This window comes from Rattus norvegicus, chromosome 13 (genome assembly GCF_021556685.1).
Source record: "Rattus norvegicus strain SHRSP/BbbUtx chromosome 13, alternate assembly SHRSP_T2T, whole genome shotgun sequence".
Classification (NCBI taxonomy): domain Eukaryota; kingdom Metazoa; phylum Chordata; class Mammalia; order Rodentia; family Muridae; genus Rattus; species Rattus norvegicus.
The window spans coordinates 92,919,363-92,939,515 of NC_141546.1; the positions used below are offsets into that span (position 1 = coordinate 92,919,363).

A 20,153-nucleotide genomic window follows, 5' to 3' on the forward strand; every position below is an offset into this window, starting at 1 on the left:
TTAGTGGGTAACGGGTTTCCCCAAACATTGTCCATCATAACGTATGGAATCAGGCATAACTAGCTCTGCGGTGAGCTTCAACGCTGGGTGTTTTCTAGAAGAGACGAAGGCCCATGTGTGACCTGTCAGAGGTTCCTTTTTTCCTTGTTTTGTGCAAAAGACAGCAAGATTTTTTTCCCTTCAAAACTCTGTCCTGGGCATCATTGGTGACCCCAAGAGGGAGAGATTGTTTTCTTCATTGTGCACATGAATCAGCTGTGTGTTACAGAAGCCGGGGACTTTCTACTGGCCACACAGCTCAGAGCTGAAGCTGGTGTGAGCTCTGGCTCATGGATCAAGCTCTCCCGTGTGGGTGAGGAACCATTCAGTGTCTCTGTTGCCTCTCCCCTCCTGCTTCCGAACTACTGCAGGCTAAACATGCTGACAGGCCAAGTTGGTTCTATTTTGAATTTAGTTAACAGTTATTCTTGAGTGTATCTATGTGTGCATGAAGGGTACATTTGAGCACACATGTGTGTCACACATGTAGAGGCCAGGGAACAATTTTGTGGAGTCAACGATTTTGAAGGAGTCTCCTTTTACCTTTATGTAGGTTGTGGGGTTCTTTAATTATTATTATTGTTATTGTTGGCTTTGCTGTGTACTCAGGTAGACAGCCTCCTGCAGCAAGCACCTTTACCTGCTGAGCCATCTTCCATTTTGTAATAATACAATTACAATATGTGCGGGATTAAGCAGGCCTTGTGTGTGTGTGTGTGTGTGTGTGTGTGTGTGTGTGTGTGTGCAACACTGCAGCAGTGGGGTGACCACGGCTGCCTGCCTGGGGTACTGGGGACCCTCCTTCTTCCAGGAAGGTGTTGTTGGGGAGCCTAAAGTCTGTGTTTCCAGATCCACCCCATTTGCTTCCCAACCCACAGCCCTGCACAACTTCTGTGACCTCTGCAATTCTGCATTCAGAAAGGCTATCAGCCACCTGGATAATTGCTCCTTCAGGAGTGCAGACAACCAGGCAGTGGGATACGACAATAAATGGCTTGTAATTCTAGGTCTCAGATCTTTGCTGGAACATAAAATCTGCTCCCCACTTCCTGGTGTTCACAACCTGGAGAAATCAAAGCTAACCGTTAGAGAAGTCATTGCCCGCCACTCACTCCCCGCCCTCAGATGGAAACAAGCTTCCCTTTTAGGGGCCTGTGGGGGCAAGGGAGACATTTCTAATTTTGCCATGCTTCTGTAGGAATTTTTTTTTAATAGGGGTAAGTTTTCACCCCCAGCCATTCCTCACCACAGGGGCCTGATTGTATCTGAGGAGGCCGCCCTGGCTTCGGGTCTTTTATTTCCTGTTGGGGTTTTAAAGTTGCCCTTGTTTAGGTTGACTCCATTTTATAAGTCAGCCTGAACGTTGGAAGGCAGGAGGCCTGTTAGACTGTGTTACGGCTTTGGGGCAAAGGAATCACAGGGCAGCTTTCTTCGCGATTGCCAAGCGGACATATGTCCTCAATTATCCCATTTGGAAGGACTGGGCCCTTTGTACCACCCCTCCCCCGAGTCCTTCAGTCCAGGCCTCCTGCTGTCACGGCCACGTTCAGAAAGACCTGGGGATATGGCTGTAGGGAAGTCGAAATGTATGTGCCAGGTCCTTTACAACACTGGCCTCTGTCCTTGTTCCTGCTTGGGTATCCTTGGAACCAACTAAGCTGTTTCTGGGAAAAGAACACAAAATTTATCTACCCTGGAGGACACAGGCCAAGGGTTAGTGGAGAGACTATGGACATTAGAGACGGACAGACCTAAGGTCTTTTCCTGGTCTGGTTGTCTCATCTTGGGAAAGGTCACAGAATCATCCCGCCCACAATCCGTCCTCTCTCTCTGTAATCTTCGGGATGGTACCTAGGATTTAATACCTGGCAAGTGCTCTAATAATTTTATTTCTTTGTTTTTTTACTTATTTATTTCTGAGACAGGGTCTTATGTAGCCCAGGTTGGCTTCAATAGCAGAGGACGATCTTAAACCATTGATCCTGTTGCCTCTGCCTCTCAAATCCTGGGCTTACAGGCCTGGCTTTCTCTTTTAAGACAAAGTCCCACTAAGTTGCTCCGGCTGCCCTCGAATTTGTGATCCTTCTGCCTCTGCCTCTGCCTCTGGAAAACAACCGTCTAAATGATTAAATTTTCTGAATCCCAATCTCTCCTTTTGGAAGTGGGTTTGAAGCTGTAAGGAAACTGATTTTGGCTGCATAAGAAACTGGATGTATGGGCGGTTTCTGTGTAGGGGCCTCCCTGAGTGACTTCTGAGTCTCAAGCATTTAACACGGTACCTATTTCTGCCCCCTTGTCTCTGTCTGTATGGATTTTCACCTAGCCACCTTGCCAGTCATCCCAAGTGTTTCAAGATGAGCAGAATGGCTCTCCTTTCAGCAAAAGCCCCAACCCCGTGGATTTCACCTGGGCAGATAGATTGTTGGGTACACGATAGAGGTTGCATCTACCACACTCTGTGATCTCTGGAGTTACTACTGAGTCAGCACTGGTCCCTGTTTAACTTTTATGTTGGCCCAAAAGTCAATCGTTTCATTCTCTCATCGTGGGGTTTTATGATATTGTTTGGGCCGGCCCGGGCCCCTGGCTTACAATGCCCTTCCACCTCAGCTCCCACATGGTTTGTTTTGGTTTATGGTTTCATCCAAACTTGCCTGGCCTCGTTGTTTTGGGCCTTTTGAGGGTAGCATCATCCAGAGTATGGGAGGAGGGACCTGATCACCTTATGGAGTTTAGAAACAAAGGGAGGCAAAAGAGGGTAGGCCTCGCTCAAGCCAATTTCCCCCTGAAGAGTTCTCCACTTCTCCAATGGCTGGGGACAGACCTCTGCAGCTTTGGGGGCAGTCTGGGTCTAACCATTCCTCCCTCAGCCCGAGAGGCTCGTCTCCACTGCATGGAGCAAACTGCATCTCAACTGACAAGCTTCCCCTAATTTAAACAGGTTCAGAATTTCCTGAAAGTCCCTGTCCAGATTCTCCTCTGAAGCTGTTTGCCAGACCCAGATATGAGCCCTGGGGTGGGGGAAAAAGTCAAAAGAGCAAATCCATGCTTCTAAACTACAGAGGCAGGGGGTACACACGCTGTCAGGACTCCCCTCTCCCACTGAATCCGAATCTGTAATGAAATAACCTATGTTTTAAGGTTCTGGAAATATCCCCTCTATAGCTCCATGTCAACTTCAAAACAAATAGGTCTCTTAAAGGACTCAGAGTTTAGCCCCCACCCCCACCCCGCCCCACCCCGCCCAACCCTGCCCCCAAGCCACATTCTTTGTGCCATTTCTTAACTGCTCATTTTACGAGTCCTGATTGGAGCCATAAAATAGCATCTGTGTGTTTTCAGCATCCTCCTGCTACCTCCCAGCAAAGCCTCCTTCACGCACTACGGTCTGTGCACACCAGGGCACCAGATTCTATTAAAAGCACCATTAGTATGCATTGTTGTTGTTTGTAGGTGTGGTTTCTTCCCAGCGATGGCTGGAATCACTTCTGGAATCCATAGTAGCATCATCATTAAGGTGTGTAGAAGGTAAACAGATCCTTAGTCGACAGGAATAATTGACCAGGGTGGAAAAATGCTGCCGCCATATTGTCTCTTCTCATAATAATCCAGGGAAACTGCACAAAATGCACTCGGACAATCGAAACTTGTAGTACGCCTGGCCATAGGAATGCTATGAGGGTGACATTTCCACAGTAATGACGGAGCTGTCTGTCACATTCCCCTGAGAAAGCAAAGAGTCAAACCATTGCTGGGGTCTCCCTGGGACTCCCCTCTGAGACTGGTTCAGAGCAGACAACAGCAAATCCTTTCCAGAGAAGCTGTTCTGCTTGGTGAATTTCACTGTGCTCAGAGACCAGGCGAGGCACCCTGACTTTTCCTCTGTGGCTTCACCGTAGGGTTCCTCACATAAGCTCACAAGAAGTGCTTTAAAATACTCCCCAAGTCCCAGTAAAGGCGGAAAGTGTAACTCAGACAAAAACCTTTCACTCCTCTGGGAAACAATGTCGCAGCTGGTTACAGAGATCAGAAATGGGAATTGATACTTGCAGCCCTCTGGTACCAGCCCCCTGAACGGTGCTCACTTCTTCCAGTGTTTTCGTCTTCCCTGGTCCATCATCTTTCTTCAAAGGATAAGGTGTTTTGTGTGAGGTGTCCTGAGCTGATTTTCTGGGGAGTCAGGAAGGGGAGCGGGGTTCCACAACTGATGAAATCGGGTCATGTGTTTGCTCCATGTTGTAATTCGTTCTCAACTTTGAAAGAACCACAGGCTTCGGTGTAGCCCGAGGCCACATTTGTACAAAGCTACGTGGGCAGTTTTTGATCTGGAGCCCCAACCTCAATGGCTGCTTTGAGGCATACAGTGCAGCGCTGTCAGAAGAGACCAGGGGAGCACTACTACACACAGTAGCCTGACGTGGCCCTCACGCCACTGTGAGCTGCAGATGTGTGCCTCAGGTCAGCTTGCAGATTCCCACAACCCTCCGACCTAGGTTACACCTGCTTCTTTTTGCTTTGCCCTTTAAGAAAATCGAATATATATTTAAATAAAGACTTTTAAAGACGGGAGAACTCAAGAGAGTGTGGCAACTCCTTTGCATGTTTTCTCCCCTCCTGTTAAATTCCTCACAGCCACTTTGATGTGGCTAACTCTTGTCACTGAACAGATTCTAAAAGACTGGTTGCAAAGTGCCAAGGCCAACTGATAGATTAAACACCTGATACCATGACAGAAAGTAGTTGACCGAGTAAAGTTCAGCTGCTTTCCCAGTCACATTTGGATTGTCCATACAGAACGTTTTCTTGATATTTGCTACCAATATGTGCCCTTTTATCTCCCTCCACTTATCAAGAAATTAGTGTGTAACAGGTGAAACCAGTAAGCAAAACGTTTACTCTTGTAAAAGTAATGTATGCCCATATTAGAGACAGGATAATAAAAGAAACTAAGAATGTGGAAGTTTCCTTTCACACCACCATATACATGAAATGGGATTCAGGGTTTAGATGTCTCCCACAGGTTGAAATGTTGAAAGCCTGATTTAGCATGGTGGGTTGTGGTGTGCATTGTCAGCACCAGCCCAAGTTCTCAGAGAACGGCTGTAATCCCCAAGCCAAGGATGAGCCTCAGTGTAGACAGTGTAGTGTTGATGAATAGTAACTGACAGACGGACTGACTGACTGACTGAATGAATGACTAACTGACTGAATAAATGAATGATTGACTGACTGAATGATTAACTGAATGACTAAATGACTGACTGAATGATTGAATGAATGAATGAATGAATGAATAAATGAATGATTGACTGAATGACTAAATGACTGACTGACTGAATGATTGACTGACTGAATGATTGACTGAATGAATGACTAAATAACTGACTGGATGAATGAATGATTGACTGACTGATTGAATGAATGAATTACTGAATGACTGCCTGACTGATTGAATGGACGAATGAATGATGCAAATAGGAAAGGTTGTGTGGACTTGAGGCAGGACTTCCCTGAGCAAACTGGATGGAATACGTCCTTCGATTTCTTACTAGAATATCGAGACATTGTTAGGTTTGCTGGAATATGTGAGGCGAGTGGGAGCTACAGCAGGAAGGAGTATCGGAGGAGAGAGCAGCCCCTCTGTTTGCTTTGCGGCTGCAAGGCGGATGGGGAGCCCATGTGGAAGTGATCTGTGTGGCCACGCTCTCCCCTGGACAGTCCACTCGCTGGTTTCATTTTGTTGGCAGGCTCTTTTTCCCAGTAGATTATTCTACATTAGCTGATCAAGGGCTTCTGGTCTCAAAATCTCAGCCTCTTCTCCCACTCTCTCCCACGTGCCAGGGAATTTTTCTTGGCATTTGAAACCAAAACTATAGATTGGCTGTGGGAATTCTACTTGGCTGGGGGTAAAATAACCAATGATTGCCCGTAATTGCAGAAAACAATTTTGAATCTTATTAATGAGGTGTTCTAAACAACATCTTTTAGCCCTTTGTCTCACTTAGCAGCTGATTCACCAAGGTTCAGTGTCCTGGGATTCATAGTCCTCTCCCCTCGTGACAGCTCTGGGCCCTTGGGCTTTATAATCAACACAGCTGGTCATTTCCAGGGCCGTTTTCCCAAGGCTATAAAATAAGCAGACTTGCTGGAAAGCCATACACCTTCAGCCCCAGCCAGCCAGCCACGGGCTACCCCTATGTGAGGTTTACTTTCCTTCCACAGGCATGGGAAGTCCTGAGGTTAGAGATGTCAGGGGCAGGTCCCTGTTGGCCGGGAATATCTCCTTTGCCTTTCATTTCCTTCCTGCCACCCAGACCCCAACATCTCTACAGCAGGCCAGGTTGTAGGGTGCAGAGCAGGGCTTCTGTGGAGGAGAGGAGGCAAGTGTGGCAGTAGAAGTTGATGAAGTGGCTGTAAGATGCTGTCTTTCAGTGCAACCTGAGGGCAGGGCACGTGTAGGTCAGCGCTGTGGACCACGGAGACCTCAGCTAGCCTGCTCTCTCTTTCCTAGAATGCCTGCAGCTACCCGCTGCGGCTGCCCGCCTAGTACTGATTTGCCGTCTGCCCCACTGTCTGTTCTGCCAGGCACTAACTGCTCTGGGGCATCATGGGTGCTGCTGTTATTTATTTGAACATCAGAGTGTAAGCGCCTTGGGGTCAAGGACCTTGCTGTCCTGGCTCAGACCTTGTACCTCCTGTGAAGCCCAGAATACACCAGACACTTGAGAAACGTTAAATGGATTAGCAGAGAAGGTGCCTAACAGCTTTCGGGTATAGCGATAAAATACTTGAGACTACCGACTTTAAAAGAGGGAAGGTTTACTTTGGCCTCAGGGTTTGGAAGCTTCAGGCTCTGCATCTTGATCTGTTGCTCGGGACCCATAGGACGTAAATGCTCACCCCATGATGCCCCAGAAATAAAGCAGAGAGAAGGGGTTGCACTAATTAACACTGGTCCTGAAGGGGCTTGTATCCAGTGAGCTAACTTCTTTCACTAGACCACACCTCTTCTGTGTGTGTCTTGTTTACAACTCCCCCCTTTGGCAACAGTGTCTCGTGCAGGCTAGCTTTGCCTCCCTATTGGGAACTCAGGCTGAGGAATGCGCTCAGAACATGGGGCCTTTGCAGGACACACACATCAGAGAGGAGAGTGTGGAGACACACAGAGCTGAGAGAGAAAGAGGAAGTAATGAGAGCATTGGTAGGTCACACAGAGAGTTGGGCATATCCTATCTCTGACTCATTCTTCAAATCTTTCTCTGATTCGTCACCTTGTCTACCCCTCAACTAGATGTCCCTTTCAAACATGGGTGCTTCCTCCATGAACTAACTGTACCTTTGTTGTTTGGAATTTAAGACGAGTGCTAATGGTGTATTTGTGTGTTCCAGTCAGAAGGATTAAAGCTGTGTCATTCTGTCAGACCTAGAGCTCTTTGGATGTGATCCCTTTTCAGAGCAGCCATATTGCTGGATTAAAATTCCTCTACAGGCTTGGTTAGAGGAGGAGGGAGCACAGGCTGGAAGCAGACATGGGATCAGAATGCGCTTTGTTGCCTGGCAGTGAGGAGTCATTAAAGATTGGTGGGTGCCAGGCAATGTGACGATTCCCATGGTGATGATGGGTAGGCATCAGGGAAGACCAGCCGGTGTGAGTCCTGCAGTGACACTCGCTCAAGTGTGGGGTCATAGGGCACAAGAAAGATGGAAGGAGGCAGAAAGACCCTGCTTCATGTGGTCCCTAAGCAGCATTCGGGTTAGTCAGATGCCACAGGAAGGAAGACGGTCCCTTCGAATGGCCGGAGGGTCCTCTGGTCACTTCCGAAGGAAGGTCTAGTTTTCTCTAGGGTTTCACCATCTCTTCCAGTGTAATTTCATTGTAGCTGAGAGGGCAGTGCTAAGGGTTCTCTCAAGGCAAAAACTGATAGAAAAGTGTATTTTTAGAGCCATATTGTAATTGCATCATCTGGGGAGCAGAAGAAACAGGCGTTCAAGGTCATTTTGGCCTGCCGACAGCCTGTGCTTCATGAGGCACTGCCTCAAATAACAAGGGTAAGATGGGTTATTCAAAGATGAGAGACTGGCTTTCTGAGCCTCAAGTCCCAGAGTTCCATGAGGGAAGAGATCATCCGGTTGCTAGCACAGGAACAGCCAATGTTCTGAGTCCCTTCCTTCACCACCTGACTCTTTGTGTGGAACGTCCAGGGGTCTGTGGGGTCAGATGAGTTCATTAGGGTGAGGTGCCTTATGATGTCAGTGACTTTGGAAGACATCTGACCTAACATGTCAGATCCGTGTCACTGTGTGATGCCTTCCTTAGGTTACGATGCCCCCACCAGAATGCCAGCTTCCAGAGCTGTGACTTAGAAACCTTCTGTTCTTTATAAATCACACAGTTTCAGGTATTTGGTTATAGCCACAGAAGTCGGACTATAGCCTAGGTGTCTACGTGGGTTTTGTTTTCTTCCCCAGAGGAAGCTCCTACTCAAAGGAAATCACTTGCCCCTCCCTTCTTTCCACAAAAGAATGTTCTTTTCTTCTTGGGACACCACAGTTATGTTACTTTTTCCAGTCCAGAAATATATCCCAAGGAAGCATGGCAGCTTTTATGCTCACACCGAGGGAATGTCTGAGCGGGCTTTGTGTCTGCAAGTGTGTGTCCCAGTGGTGAGTTTGACGAGAAAGACTCATCAACTGTTGCTAAATGGAGTATTCCCGTGTGAATAAAGCTCAGTTTACAGCCAAACCAGACTCTGCCTTGTCTGGGCGTGGACTTGAGGTTTTGCCAAAGGAGCCCCAGACATCTTCCCAAGTTCCTGTGTGGCCCAAGGTGCTCCCAGTAAGTCAGAGTAGGAAGCTGCTCTCTGATGCACACCAGTTAGCTGCCATCCAAAGAGTGGGGTCGTCCTTGTCACCACAACAGCTGTCTAATTTCCTAGACAATTTGTGTCTATCCAACTGCCTGCATGTGGATGCACATACATTTGTGTATACGTGTGTGAGTGTGTGTATGTGTGTGAGAGTGTGTGTAGTATGTGTGTGAGTTTGAGTGTGAGTGTGTGTGTAGTGTGTGTGAGTGTGTGTATGAGTGTGAGTGTGTGTATGTGTGTATGTATATGTATGAGTGTGTGTGTGTATGTGTGTGTGAGTTTGAGTGTGAGTGTGTGGGTGTGTAATGTGTGTGAGTGTGTGTGTGTACGTGTGTGAGTGTGTGTGGTGTGAGTGTGTGTATATTAGTGTGTGTGGTGTGTGTGGTGTGTGTGTATGTGTTAGTGTGTATGTATGTGTGAGTGTGTGTGAGTGTGTGTGAGTGTGTGTAAGTGTGTGTGTGAGTGTGTGTGAGTATGTGTGCATGTGTGTGAGTGTGTATGGTGTGTGTGTGAGTATGAGTGTGTGTGAGTGTGTGTGTGAGTGTGTGTGTGAGTGTGTGTGTGTGAGTGTGTGTGAGTGTGTGTGTGTGTGTGTGTGTAGACAGAGGTCGATGCCAAGTGCCTCCCTTCATCACTCTCCACATTACTGTTTGAGATGAAATCTTTCAATGAATCTGGAACCCATTGATTTGAGGTGGATGGCTGTCAAAGGAACTCCAGAGATCTGGCCGCCTCTACCCAGCCGTTGGTTCTCACATGAGTGCTGGGGAATCTAAACTTAGTTCCTCAGGCTTGCAGAACAGGTAGTTTATTGAATGAGCCACGTCTCCAACCCTGCAGCTTCCTGGAGATTCCCAAGTGGCCCTGCTTTGAAAACCATGGAGACTGGTCAGCTGAGGTGCCTTCAGATCTAGGGTCACCCCAGGTTAGGCTCCCAGCTGGGACTCTTCCTGGTGTACCCACCCATAAATGCTGTTCTGGGCCTTGTTTCCTGACAGAGCCTCCAGATATGGTGCCACTGCGTATGCGGTTCCTCCACATATCTCTCATGTCCCCTCTCTCCCCATTTCCCAAAGACCCCGGAATTACATACTTTTATAAAGAAATTAAATCCTCTCTGACCCTTGTCTTCTCCTACTACAGTCACACAAAGAAAGACTTGCTAGCGGGGCCATTTGGTCCCTTCTTGGGTCCCATCCCCTCTCAGTTATTAAGAAAAACAAGTGAACTCGTTGACACCACACTGAGTTGAGCGTGTAGGTGTCCACTTGGCATGCACCCACATGTGGGCTGGGTGAGGGGCTGAAGAGCTGGGCTGATAAGAAGCTATTGCCCTCAGGGCAGTGCTTCAGCCTGCAGCGGGGCTCGTTAGCCACATCTAATGTGATGTCTAACAATGACTGTCAGCTGGCCAGGCTCTAGAATCACTTAGCAGACGAGCTTCTGTGAGGAACGCTTCTAGATTAGGCTAACAGAGATGGAAAGACCCACCCTAAACATGGATGTGCCATCCCCTGTGCTCAGGTCTCCCACTGACTTAGAAATAAAGTGAGCTGAATTGCTTCTGCTTCTTGACGGTGGACATGTGTGACTGGCTGCCTCACACTCTCTGTCATGGCTTGCCCGCTGCGAAGGGCATGTAGACCCTTGACCTGTGAACCAGCATAAACCTTTCCTTCCTTACACTTTATTTTATAGTTGTGTATAGTATGTGGGTCTGTGTGTGTGCGTATATGCATGTAAGCGATGCTCTTGGAAGTCAGAAGAGGGAGTCTGATCCCCTAGATCTGTAGTTATAAGTGGTTGTGCATTGCCCCATGGGGATGCTGGGAACTGAACTTGGGTCCTCTGTAAGAGCAGTGTGTACTGTTAACCAGCCCCTGTTTTAAGTGATCTATTTATTTATTTGTGTGTGTGTTGTTGTTGTTGTTGTTGTTGCTAAGTGTTTTAGCGATGAGAAAAGAACCCATCATTCCCAGGACAGCTTGCTTGCAATGGTCTAGGCAACTGGGAGACAGGGCTGGCCTAGAGATTCTCTTAGAAACACAGCCCCACAGTCCCACACAGAGAAGTATTTTCTTTAGCCTCATTCTTGCAGGTCTAGGGGTTAGACCCAGGTGTTGTAGATGGCTTTGCTCCTGAACCACACTGCTCACCCCATTCATCTCCACTGTTAACTCTAGGCCCTGGGGATCCAGAGATTTGCTGGTGGCCCAAGAAAACCGTGGAAACTGGAGTCAGATGTTCCTCCTCTTGCAGGATACTTACTACCTCCCAGCTCAGCTGACACTGGGGATGTGTAGATCTTCAACCCCCCCATGCACCATTTTCTCTTTTTCCAACCTCCTCATACAGTCAGATATTGTGCTGCTTGAGTTCCGAGTGAGATGGCACATGTGAACTTCCCTGCCTCCTCCCCCTCAGACACAGCCTTGCCTCAAACCTTGTAGAGAGAGAGTCAGTTTTATGTTTCCTTCCATGCTGGGGCAGGGTGGAAGTCTCACTCAGCTCGTGTGAATCCTACCGCTTTCTCCTTAGACTCGGAGCGGACGCATGCACATGTGCACGGATGTGGCTTTTCGTGGCATTGCCGTGAGAGTGAGTACTGTGGTGGCAGGGGAGTCTGTTGTGTGCCCAGCCGCCTCTGTCCTGCTCCTGCCCGTCACAGGCCACACTTTAGAGCACCACTACCCAGTTAATGGGCATTTAATACCCGTGGATCGAATGAAATTGTTTTGCAGCTGGAATTTTCCGCGACTGTAATTACCAAAAGATTCTAGTTGTTGATTGTGGGTGTCTTCCCTGGAGCTGCCACGGGGTGAGAAGCTGACCTAGTTCCTCTGTAGCTCAACTTAATAAACAGCCTTAACCCATTTTTAGGTCTATTGACTGATACCCTTTGGGTGAGTGTGGCTTTCCATGGCGGGGGTAGAGATCAAATGCAGTAGGATGTTCTTTTCCCCCAGTCAAGCTCACTCATTTTTTTGGTTCACAGCAATTTAGGTCAATTTCAGCTTTTAAAGAATGAACCTCTGTAGGGAGAGGAAATTAACCAGACCTTAAGGGGGCCTGGTTACCATAATTAGACCCCAGAGAAGGACTCTCAGTCTGATAAAGCTGGGGCAGGGCCCCATGACCACTCCAGGTCATCACCTCACATGGAGACCATTGTGGCTTTTCCTGCTTCCTGACAGGTATGGTGACTGTCAATGATTGGGGATGTGCTCCCGGGTGTGTGAGCACTTGGCTGGCATGTGGGAAACCCTGAATAAATAGAATAAAAAAGATGTGTGCTACAACCCTGAAAGCCTTCCTGTTTCTCCTGCTCTTTTTGTGTCTCCCCTGGCAGAATAGACTGTGTCCTCTTTCTTCTTGGGAAGAGAGTCAGCGAACTTTAACCCTCCACAGGACACAGGTGTGGGGCATAACTCAAGCAGGGACAGAGGACATTAGATGGGAAGACTCGTGGCAAAGACAGGGCACAGGATGGAGGTGTGGCCAGGCTATCATTCGATGGACTATCCAGAACTTTCCAGACTCCTTCAACATTTTAACGTTATTTTCATACTGAAGTTTGATTTAAGTCAACAACTACTCTCTAAATCGCCAATCATGGCCTTTCACCAGTCCAGGTCCTCAGACTTGAGTGATGTGTGGTGATGGGCGCTTCCCCGGGAAGCGCAGGTCTTCTGGGAGGATGGGGAGTAGAACTCTAGGCGTAAAACTCTACTAGAAGGAAGGTTGTGGTAGAGGAAGCTAGAGCAAGTGCTGAGGACACATGGAATTTAAAAAGTGGGGACATACCTACAGAGTACAGGGGCACACGTGAGTAACCCCAACACCAGAAAGCAGGTGCAGCGGGATCCAGAATTCCATGCCAGCCTGGGCTATGGAGTGAAAACTTGATCAAAAAACAAAACCATCAGCAAAACAGGAAGGATCGTGTTAGGTGGGTGAAATAAGAAAGACCTCATGAATGAGAGGACTTGGAGTCCGGCCATTGAGATTTACCTGGGTCTCCTACTCCTTTGGTTTAATCTCCGTGTGCGCATGAGTATACAGGTTCCTGTGGGGGACAGAGCTCAGTGGTAGGTGTCCCTCTAAGTTGTTCTCTATCTTACGTTTTTCAAATAGAGTCTCAGCGAATCTGAAGCTCGCCAATCTGGCTAGATTGGCTGGCCAGTAATCTCCAGGAATCCCTCTGTCTCTGCCTCCTAAACTCAGGTCCTCATGCTTAAGCAGCAAGAACTTTACTGATAGCCCATCCCTCTTGTCGACTGAATCTTTTCCTTATGGCCATTCCTCTGGGCTTCCCTTCTTCCCAGACCCACATTTTCACCTTTATCACAAGAATGCATGCACATGAGCAAACACAGCGTGTACCTACGGTTTGAGACTGCTTACGTGTGGTAATGTCTTCTCTTACTGCAACAAATGCCTGAGGAAACCAACTTAATGAGAAGACAAGTTGCCCTTTCTCTGTGGAATCACCATGGCGACTGGAACCCTGTGCACATACCCTGAAAACTGGAGGGCCTTCAAGGGCCTCATCACTGCTCAGTACAGCGGAGCTCAGGTCCATATGAACCACCCTACTTCCACTTTGACCAAACCAACTGCACCCCTGAATTTCTCTGAAAATTTCCTGTGGCAAGCTTTCAGCATTTGAGGGTGATGGAGGATTCGGATTCTGTGTGTTTGAGAGCAATGCCATCGCCTATGATGTAAACAACGAGGAGCTGTGGGGAAGTACGCCAGAGGTGGCAGGTCAGGTGGTGTAGTGGGTGAGCTTTGGTGACAGTGACGTCGTCCCTCCAGCTAGCACCTGGGTGTTCCCCACCTCAGGTATTAGGCACCACAACAAACGGGCCACTGCAAGAGAGGAGGTGAATTGAATCTTGGGGCTTCTGGACACTCACTTGAAGACATGGACTTTTCTGGTGGCTGAGCGAGTGACACTGACAGATATCACAGTTGTCTGCACCCTGTTGTGGTTCTATAAACAGGTCTTAGAGCCTTCTTTTTGCCAGCCCTTCCCTAGTACCAACCGATGGCTCCTCACCTGCATTAACCAGCCCCAGTTCAGGGTCATCTTGGGGGAGGTGAAGCTGTGTGAGAAGGTGGCGCAGTTTGATGCTAAGAAGTTTGCAGAGCAGGCCAAAAGAGAATACCCCGAGGAAAGAAAGGGATTCATGAGAGGAGGAAACAGGAGCCCCAGGCTGAGTGGAAAGAGGAAAAAAAGGCAGCTGTCCCAGCTCCTGAGGAAGAGATGGATGGGTGTGAGCAGGCATTGGCTGCTGAGTTCAAGTCCAAGGACCCTTTCGCTCACCTGCCCAAGAGTACCTTTGTGGTGGATGAGTTTAAGCGAAAGTACTCCACTGAGGACACCCTCTCTGTGGTGCTGCCATATTTATGGGAGCACTTTGATAAGGATGGCTGGTCCCTGTGGTGTGCTGAGCACCGCTTCCCTGAAGAGCTCACCCAGACCTTCATGAGTTGCAACCTCATCAGAGGAATGTTCCAGCGACTGGACAAACTGAGGAGGAATACCTTTGCTTGTGTTATCCTCTTTGGAGCCAACAATAGCAGCTCCATTTCTGGCGTTTGGGTCTTCCGAGGCCAAGAGCTCATCTTTCCTCTGAGTCCAGATTGGCAGGTGGACTATGAGTCGTTTACCTGGTGGAAACTGGATCCTGGTAGCAAGGAGACCCAGACCCTGGTTTGAGAGTAATTTTCCTGGGAAGGGGGCCTTTCAGCAAGTGGGCAAAGCCATCAATCAAGGAAAGATCTTCATGTGAACATGTCTTGCCAGTCACCTAGCTGCCCACACCTACCCTTCAAGGGAGATGGGGTTGACTAAAAGGAACTGAACATTGAAAGAAAAAAAAAAAAGAAGACAAGTTAATATAGGCTCACTGTCTTGGAGGTGTCAGGCCATGGCTGACTGGCTTTGTTGACACACATCAAGGCTGTGTGTAACAGGGCAGACCTGGCCATCTCACGGCAGTTGGGAAGTAAAGAGAAGGTGAGAAACAGGGTCTCAGTATCTCCTTCAAGCTCACGACTCAGTGATTAGCTTCATCCCACTGGGCCCCAACTCCTAGAGCTCCTACCACGCTCCCAAGAACATGGTGGGTAGCTGAGAACACTAAAGACCCCCAGAGGAACTTTAGGGTTGTGATCTCAGGGGTCCAGTGGGGTCTCACTTGGTTTTTCCCAAGGAAATAGAGCAAGCAGGGTGCTTGGAGTTCTTTTTGTAATTTGAAAATGTGCCCCGTGCTTTTCCTTTAGAAAGATAGGATTTGGGCTTGAACTAATCTCCCAAGATTTCCCATGAAAGGAGTCCAGCCCCGACCTCATAGTGACGTCACCCGTTTCTCCTTCCTCGACCCCCCTCTTTGCAGTGCTGAGAATGGAACTCAGCGTCTTTTTCACACTAAGTAAGTGCCCCTCCCCCCGGCTCACACCTCAGCCTCTGAACGATGATTTCATTGGAATGACTGGCCAGAAAAGAGAGAGAGAGAGAGAGAGAGAGAGAGAGAGAGAGAGAGAGAGAGAGAGAGAGAGAGAGAACTGCAAACCACCCTGTCCGTGTCAACATTTCCCTAAGACAAATGACCCTGTCTTTAAGTGATGCTTGAGAGCAGACGAACTCGGGCTGGTTAGGAGGAGGTGCCCGCCCATGTTCTTGAGCAAGGTCCCACACTACCCCCACTGTCTCCTCAGTGGCTCCCGGGAACAAAAGGCAATTCAGATCACAGAATATTACTTCTCTCGCCACAGCACCAAACTATTAAAAATAAAACTGTCCCTCAAGGCAAAACATTTCGTTTATTTTCCTTTGAATGACTAACTTGTTTATTAAGATGAACCGAGTGACTACATCTAGATGGAGCACAGGCAAGAAAAATTGATTTATTGTAGGCTTTCGGAGAGCAGGCCTTTTGTTCTCTGGAATTATCTTTGGATTTTAAGTGAAGAGGAGCCATTTTGTTTGTTTGTTTGTTTATTTTGTTTTCTCCCAAAATTGGTGTGACTGAGCTCTGCCTCGGATCACTCTGCCTCAGGTAGTTCCGTCTTGGGTAGTGTCCTGTGTGGCCTTGAGTCTCATGGAAGATCATCCTCCTGAGCTATATAGCAAGGTGTCCCTTTGAGGCAGACTACCTTCCTTCTTCCGCTGAAGTTTTTAGTGTTTAATAGAAAAACATTCCCCGTTTATCTCATTTCATGTTTGAGACCCTGTCAGACTGTATCCATGTTCCCTCCAGGTTCCCAGAATCACCTTTGTGTTATCCTGGCCCAGCCCGGGACCGGTACTTGTGTCACCAGGGAAGTTTCTATTGCTGCCCTTTTCTCTGGAGACACAGGATGTGTTCACAGGCTCTTCTGACCAGAGCCCTGTTTGTTCTAATGGGGTAGAGCTTGATAGACGAAAAAGGTATAAACAATTGGAACACCAAGAGACCCCGCCCATTACAATAACCCCACCCACTCTGATAAACCCCACCCACTCTGAAAACTCCACCCACTCTGATAAACTCCACCCACTCTGATAAACTCCACCCACTCTAAACCCCATCTGCTCTAGAATGGCACGGGCCCACCCCCTCTAGAATAACATGGAAACCTTGTGACTTTTTCTTATAGAATTCAGATGCCAAATGGACACCTGCCTTCCTCTAGGTGGTCAGTTCTACTTGGCATTCCACACACACACACACACACATTATTTCTGTCTTTGGGTCATTGTCTTTTAAAGATAATTAACCTCATTTTTTTAGGTGAGGAAATTAAAGCTTGCTCAAGGACATGGATGGAGCAGTGAATGCTATCAGCCAGATGCACACTGTCCTGTTTGGTCATTACCACCCTGTCAGTTGGGTTTTAACATCCTCCCTAATGTGGTAATGCGAGCTAGGAGAAAAGGGGAATGCTTGAGCTGCCAGACATTGGTCCATAGGCAGCATATCATCTTTTCTTTTAGACAGAGCCTCGTATTGCACAGGCTAGATGGTGTTAGGACCACGGGCATGCACCAACATACCTGGCGTGTGATGCTGGGCGTTGAACCCAGGACTCTGTGCATGCTGGGTAAGCACTCTCCTAGCTGAGCTGCAGCCCTAAGTCTAATGCACCATCATTCTTGACAATATAAGGAGGTGATATGTAGTCACTTTTCTTTATCTCTTATATGTGATGCCTCTGAAGAGGTTCACCCTAATTCTGCTCATGAAGACCCTTTGTAGCAGGCAGAAGGCAGAGGCCCTGGTAGAAAATACAGATCTGAAAGTCTGGGACTCCCAGGGGTGTCCATCTGGCTTTCTGTCTTTCGGCTCCTGTCTTTGAGCAATGAGATCCAGATCTCTGGGGGGATGGATCAGGTCTGTGGCTTCTCACTGGAGAGTTAGGATTGCCACACCAGTGCGGCTCCATCCCCTAGGTCTGGTTTGCACAGGATGAGCAGACATAGCGCCAGTCAGCAGCTATCTCCCCAAAGAACAGGGTGGAACTCAGGAGCAGACCCAAGGGGCTCCGTCTGCTCTTCTTCCTCGGTCCCCTCCCCCCATCTAAGGCATGGAAGGAGAACAGGTAGGAGGAGGGGCTCACTGGAGGCATTGGTGTGGGGCCTGATGGCTCCATCTTTACCCACCTCTGGCAGAAAAGAATCAAGTGTTCCCTCTCCCCTGAGCCGCCCCAGCCAGCATAGTGACTCAGGACTCTGTAGAGAAGCGATATGCACAGCATGACATTCAGTGTCCAAATGGAGAGCTCAGGACTAGGGAGGCACCTCTCTGAGTTTCACATGCGCATTCTGGCACAGAGGTTTTGCTCATCCGTTTAGTCGCTGATCTGAGACTGGAACTCAGGGTGGTGTATGTGTTGGGCAAGAGTTCTGGTTTTGGACCGCGTCTCCAGCCCTCTAGGCGAGAGTGTCACTGGAAAAGTAAGTACATTTTCCCTTGCCATGGGCATGCTTCATAGTTCAAAACCTGTGAATTAATAAACTGGGTGAGGCTCTTTGAAAAAGAAACTTGGGACAGAATGAACCACTGAAAGTGCTTGGCTCTTAAGTTCTGCTCTTTACATACGATGTCTGAAAGCCTGCAGAGCTCCCACCAGTGTCTCTGATCGGCTGTCCTGCTGGCATAGATGTGCCTGTGACACCCAGCCAGAGGGGAACATCTGCTCCTGCTGCCCTTGGAAGCAGATCTCTCTGCCCTTGAGGTCTGCATCCGTCTGAGTGGAACCCACAGAAGCTAGAGTCTTGTATGTGTCCAGGGGAGAGGGGCTTTTGGAGCAACCGACCCTTTCCGAGTTCTAGGACTGGCCAAAGTCTGTGCTGTTTCTTGTGGATGGATTGTTGAGATGGGAGTGCCCTGAGACAAAGCCCATTTCTTCCAGGGGAGTTTGTGCTCCTAGCAGCGGATTGCTAATTTCACACTGGAGACTGATGGGCAGAGCTAGGGGTATGTCTTAATTACAAGCATGCGAACCTAGCAAGAAGGAGGACCTGGCTTCAGTCCCCAGCATGGCATAAACTGGGCGTGGCAGCACCTGTTTACAATCCCTAGACTTGGGAGGTAGCAGGACCAGGAGTTCAACATAATCTTTAGCTACCTAGCAAGTTTGAGGCTAGCCTGGGCTACAGGAGACCCGGTTTCAATCAACTAACCAACGAACCAACCAACCAGTCAATGAATCAATCAAAATACTGGGTGGGGGCAGTGATCCAGGAGGGAGGATGGGAATAGAAAAGAGAAGAGTAGGTGCTTCCTCTCCTCCTTGAGAATCAGTCATCTGTTCCTTATTCAGAGGAACAACGATGAGAACCAGAGGCATTGAATGGCTTCTGAGGTCATCTGAGAACACTCAGTTATTCTCACAGAGACTCTGCAGGGTGTGTGCATATGGGTGTGTGCATGTGTGTGTGTGTGTGTGTGTGTGTGTGTGTGCATGTGTGTGTGCATGTGTGTGTGCATGTGTGTGTGTGCATGTGTGCGTGTGTGCGTGTGTGTGTGTGTGTGTGTGTGTGTGTGTGAATTAAAGTTCTATTGCTGTGTCGAGACACCATGACCACAGGAACTCTTTTGAAGAAAAACAGTTAATTGGAGCTGGCTTACTGTTTCAGGGACTTAGTCCACTGTCATCATGGTGAACGTGGCTGTGCACAGGCAGACAAGGTGCTGGAGAGGTCGCTGAGAGTTCTATATCTGGATCACAGGCAGCAGAAACACAGAGTGACACTGGGCCTGACTTGAACATTTGAAACCCTAAAGCCCACCCCCAGTGGCACACTTTTCTCCGCCACACCCGTTTCAACGAGGCCACTTCTCCTATTCCCTGTCAAGTAGACCATTCCCTAGTGGCCGAACATTCAAATATATGAGTCTATGGGAGCATTTCTATTCAAACCCCAACAGTGTAGGCATAGGTGTGTGTGTATAGTTGGGTGCTCAGAGCCTCACGGTTGGTTTCTGATGGTTTCTCCCCCCCGCACCCCCCCTCTCTCTCTCTGTGTGTGTGTGTGTGTGTGTGTGTGTGTGTGTGTGTAGGGGGCGGTGGCTGAGGCTGAGATGTGTTCTCTGAGCCATGAAATTCTACCTCTTTCGAAGAGAGGCTAAATCCATTTGCAGCTGGTTTCCCTTAACTCCTCCTAACACTAGCACTGTTTCAGAAAACCACGGAATTTCAAAACAGAATAGAAATCATATATGCACTCAGGATGGGTGTGGGGGGCTCTAGCCTTAGCAGATTTGTCCACTCCTGGTGAGGAGTTTCACACTGCTTCACCATCCCCTCTGTCTGCCGGATGCTCAAGTTTAAGCCTGGGAAAATGGAGATCTGGATGAAACAGGCCTCAGGGGACCACAGTGGCCATAAAAGCCAAACACCAGCCCAAGCCAGCCCCATTTGGTGTGACCTCTGATGACTGGCTTGCTCTCAGTTGGTGTCAGAGAAGGCACATGGTGGCAATTAAGTCCCAAAGTGACATTGGGAGAATTATGCTAGTGAGAAATTGATTTTTTTCCCTCCAGTCTTAAAAAAAATGCAGTTTGTCTTTATCCAAATATTTCTGAAGCAGCAGGCACAGCAAGATGAGGGTAGGTTGCTGGCATCACTGTGACGGCATGGGGTCAAGTGAAAGAGAGAGAAGGAACCGCAGAGGCAAGGGACAACATCTGTGATACTTTCTCACGAGCTGCTGACAGTGTGAGTGTAGGAGGCCAGCGACTGGGGTCAGAGGTG

At 48.4% G+C, this 20,153-nt stretch overlaps 1 protein-coding gene and 1 pseudogene across 1 annotated transcript in view; both read left to right on the top strand.

Annotated features, from left to right (window-relative positions):
- Positions 1–20,153, top strand: part of Kif26b (kinesin family member 26B) — a 399,395-nt gene that overhangs the window by 42,168 nt on the left and 337,074 nt on the right. The window lies entirely within an intron of this gene.
- Positions 11,084–14,751, top strand: LOC148001835 (elongation factor 1-gamma pseudogene; annotated as a pseudogene).